Below are 4,766 nucleotides of genomic sequence, written 5' to 3'. Positions count from 1 at the left end.
CAAGCATCTCAATCCTCATTATCATTATGTCATACTTAAGATAGAACCTCCTTTGAGGCAAGCTCGATAATGCAATCGCGAAGAACCTAGTTTTTGAACCGTATCGGTTGGCAGTTTTGATTCTGATTTTCGTAAATAGTCTCTGTTTGACGAACCGGACTTGATTCATGAGAGGAGAGAGATAATAGTATAATATTATCATTATATTAGTATTAGAAAATGCTTGAATGATATTATAAGGTTACCTGGTCTATTTTTGTTAAAAACAGAAAATCGGTTTAATCGGGTTTACGGTTTACTGGTGCAGCTTAGCACCAGCACTCTCTGATGAATTTAGCAATGCTAAGGCCTCATTATACATGTTCTATTCTCATAATAAATATGTTACTAGTGTCATTTATGCTAGTAGCTCAGAAAATAATTTAGAGATGTTTTTACGAGTGTTCCGGTACACCTAGTTTTAGTAGTTGTACACCAGAGATATTTTAATATTATTTTAATCCACCTCCAAGCCAACCAATCACAACTCACCTTACACCCCCAAGACCTCCAAGGCTGTCTCATTTCATCATTTTGGCCGAAAATAACAAGAGAGAAAAGAGAGAAACTTTCATGAACACTTAATCTTCAAAGCTTGATTTCTTCTGAACTAAAACTCAAATCAAAACTCCGATTTCACCAAAATGATCCTCTCTTCTTCCTCTACATAACCATGTAACTTATCAAGGATGGAAATAAGGTGAGATGGCTGTCTCCCTCCCATTTCAATTCGGTTTTCAAGGAAAACCATGCAAAACATGTGTTTTCTTGATGTTCTTCCTTAGGAATCATGCTTAACTTGACTTGAGAGCCAAGAAACGTAAATTTCCAGCAAGTCTAAGGTGAGATATCTCTTCCTAAAATACTGAGTGAGATTTGGTCAGTTGAGAGTTTTTGGATTTAAAGTTGTTCTTGATGTGATTTAGGAGGAAAAAGTGCTTAAGGACCACCTGAAAATTTAACCGAATTAGGAGCAGCAAAACCAGGTAGGGATTGACGAATTTAATCTTGATTGATTGTGTTTGAGTTGTGTGATTATGATATGGTTTGGCTGTGCTTGAAATTGATTGTTTGTATGAGTAATTCTTGTTGAAATTTTGGTGAAAATTTGATGAAATTTGATGAAATTCAAGCTATGAATGTGTGTTCTTGTGGCTGCTGGAAAACGAAACCCTAGAGCTTAAATTGAGGTTCAATTTGTGTTAAAATCATGTAGAAAAGATGGGATTTTAGTGGCTGGAAATTTATTTTGAATTATGGTAAAAATCGGTTGCTGAGAAGACTGAAAAACGGGTAAAAACAAAGAAAGAATCTGAAGAATTTACGAAGAACACGAAGAACACTTTGAGTGTGGTGAAGAATAATGAAGAACACCTTTTTGATCCATAAAAGGGCAAGGAAGTAAATATTTTGGTGTTTGGGGGGTTATTTTGTAATTTCCAAAAGTTAGGGTGGTAAAAGTAGAAATATTAAAAGTTACGGGTGGTAAAAAGTGAATTTTAAAGGTTAAAGGTTAAAGTAAAGTTAATTTTCGAAAATTTAATAATAAAATAATAAATAATAATAAAATATTAAATAATAATATTTAATTAAAAATAATATTTTAATAAAAATAATAAAATAATACGGAAAAGGCAGTTTTCTGTAAAAGCTTTAGAAAGACAACTTTAAGCGCAGAATCTCATAATTACCTTCATAAAACACTTAGGGAGTGGTAAGAACATATTAGTGAGGCAAAGATAAAAGAAAGATAAAAAGTTGAAGAAAAGATAAAAACTAAAGAAAAGTCTGTAAGGTTTTAATAACAGAAAAACAGACAGAAATTAGTGAACGAACTAGGGCAACATAGTTAGTCCTTGAGTTGCGACTAGGGTTAGGTATTATATGAAAAGTTAAACTGTTTCAGTATAGACTTAATGAACCTATACTTGGGACAGGCGAACTATTCATACCGAAATTTACATAAACTTTAAATACATACGTTAAGCAGAGAAATCAGAGCAGAGTAGAGAAACACAAAAAACAGAGTAACCAGAGTAAAGTAAAGAGATAAAGAGAAAAAGAGTAATATAGATACAGATGAAAAGAGTAATCAGAGAAGAGAAAAGAGATACAGAGAACAGAGTAATTAAAACAGAGTAAAGAGATACAGAGAAAAGAGAAACCAGAATAGAGTAAAGAGATATAAAGAGAAGAGTAATATAATAAAGAGCTATATATATATATATATATATTAGTTGCTTGATGTAACCCAGAGCTTTATATATATATATATATATTAGTTGCTTGATACAACCCAGAGCTATATTTATATATATATTAGTTGCTTGATGCAACCCAGAGCTATATTCAATATATATTAGTTGCTTAATGCAACCCAGAGCCTCTGTAAGGAAACTAAGTTACCTACAGCCATTTTCCGCTTCCCCAGAGCAGAGCAGAGTATACATATATTTTCCTGCAGTAAGTAGAGGCTGTCTCAAATGAGCGGCTATTATTATATGCACATTTATTTAGGAATGGAAAATCGTATCCAGGAAATCGGGATTACTCGTGACCGGATAAATGTCGGGATTGCGGGCAGCCAACCGACACATGAGCTCATGACCTGCGCTAGGGCTAGACATGCATCATTCTTGTCTGCGCATCATTCTCTGTTGCATTCCTTTCTGTGTGTGTTCTACTTCTTTATGTTTGTCTGCTCGTATGCTATTTCTGTGCTTTATTTTCTTGTATTCTTTTGTTTGTGTTCTGCTTTCTGTTCTCTCTACTTTCTCTTTCTATCTTTATCTTCTGTTTACTGCTTCGCTATATTATGTTATTCGTCTACTAATCGACCTCAAATAAATGAACGTAACTAATAACCCCGGCCCTACTAAGCACTCCCCAGTTCTTACCCCCTTCTCTCTCCCTTTCCCCTTCAGATGGAAGTAAGAGTTTCTTTCCGTAGTTCGCTGACGATTGTACGCAAAAAGGGATTCCACTCTAGGCAGTCTTCTGAGTCTAGGGTGAATATTGTTCTCTGATTATATGTATATACTGTGAGACCAGCCAACGTCTGCACCCCGTTCGTATGCGCACTTTAACCTAAATCCTGTGTACGAGATTCCTATTGTGTGGCTACTTCATGAGGTACCAGAGAGACGTCCTGTGGAAAAGTCTGACCGTGCAGAGGAGTAGCAGATGATGTTCTATCTTTTAATGACGTTCCACTTGACTTGAGTTTTGAAGACCTAGAACGTACTTTCCCTCGCTTTAGTAGTTTAGAGGGACTAGGTGAGTATAGAGTCTAGGCTAGCCTAGGTGCCAGCTTAGGGACCTCTTGAACAGGTCAGGACCTGGGATGTTGTATGTATATATATGTATATAGATATTATTTAGCTATATCTAGGGGTGTTCTAACTAATAGTCTATATGCTAATAAAGGCTGAATCACCGAATGTTGTCAACTACTTGTGATGTATTTTTGTGTGGTTGTTTATAACTGTTTTATCTGTTATTACTTGTGAATTGATTATAAATGATTCTGTCTATTAATCCAAACGTTTTCAAAAAAAAAAACAAACGTTTTCAAAAAAAAAAATACACCACGCAAATTAACTACGCGTTTAACAACGAATCAGGCTCATATGATAAATAATAGATAATAATTAGGAAGACAAATTGGTAGCGCTCAGTTTCCGGTATGATCTAGACATACTGAAAATTGGGTCGTTACAATTTGGTATCAGAGCAGTTCATTCCCGGTATAGCCTGGGGAGTGGACTGACTATGCTTCATTGCATACTCTGTTGTGTGTCTCATGCGTATAGGATATCCCAGTGATATATGTTGCATGATTGTCTCTGTGTTTTCATTTTGGAAATGTTCACACTTGACTTGAAGTGTTAAGACTGATCACCTTAACAATGATTGTTTGGTGTGAACAAGACTACAATGGGTTCACAGAGACGAGGCGTACGGGAAGGAATTCCTAATGTTAACTACGAGAGGGAACAGGAAACGTTTATGGCTACCATGAACAATGTGGCTGAAGTAGTGCGTGAAGCTGCTGTAGCAGTGGCTAGGGCTGTTGAACGTCTCGGAGTGAGAAATGGGAACGAGAATGAATACGGAGAAGATAATGGGAATGATGAAAACAACTTAGGGCATCCTGAAAGACCTATGACCCTTGCGACATTTCTGAAGGTTAATCCGCCTAAGTTCAAGGGTACACTCGTTGCGACTGACACTGATAATTGGTTTCGAGGTATTGAACGATCACTGAGAGTGCAACATGTTCCGGAAGGACAACACGTGGAGTTTGCTACTTATATGCTCGAGGGAGAAGCTGAGTACTGGTGGCAGGGGATACAGCGACTGCTACAACAGAATGAAAATGACATTCCTTAGGATATCTTTAGGGACAAATTTTATAAAAAGTATTTTCTGGGAGCAGCACGAGATGCTAAGGAGATGGAGCTTATGCAGGCTAAACAAGGGGATATGACTATTGCTGAGTATGCCCGTAAGTTCGATGACTTGTGCCGTTTCTCCAAGATTTGTCAAGGGAACCCAGAAGACTTTAAGGAATGAAAGTATTTAAAGTTTGGAGGAGGACTCCGAGAAGAACTGATGAATTCTGTTGTTTCGCTAGAGATACGAAATTTTGCTGAACTGGTGAATAAAAGCAAACTAATGGAAGAATGTTCAAAGAAGGCGGCGATAGCTCGAGCAAGACGTAGGAA

Source organism: Arachis ipaensis, chromosome B10 (assembly GCF_059453495.1).
Source record: "Arachis ipaensis isolate K30076 ecotype BB chromosome B10, ASM5945349v1, whole genome shotgun sequence".
Classification (NCBI taxonomy): domain Eukaryota; kingdom Viridiplantae; phylum Streptophyta; class Magnoliopsida; order Fabales; family Fabaceae; genus Arachis; species Arachis ipaensis.
The sequence above is the reverse complement of the archived record's forward strand: the minus strand, read 5'-3'. Positions refer to the sequence as shown.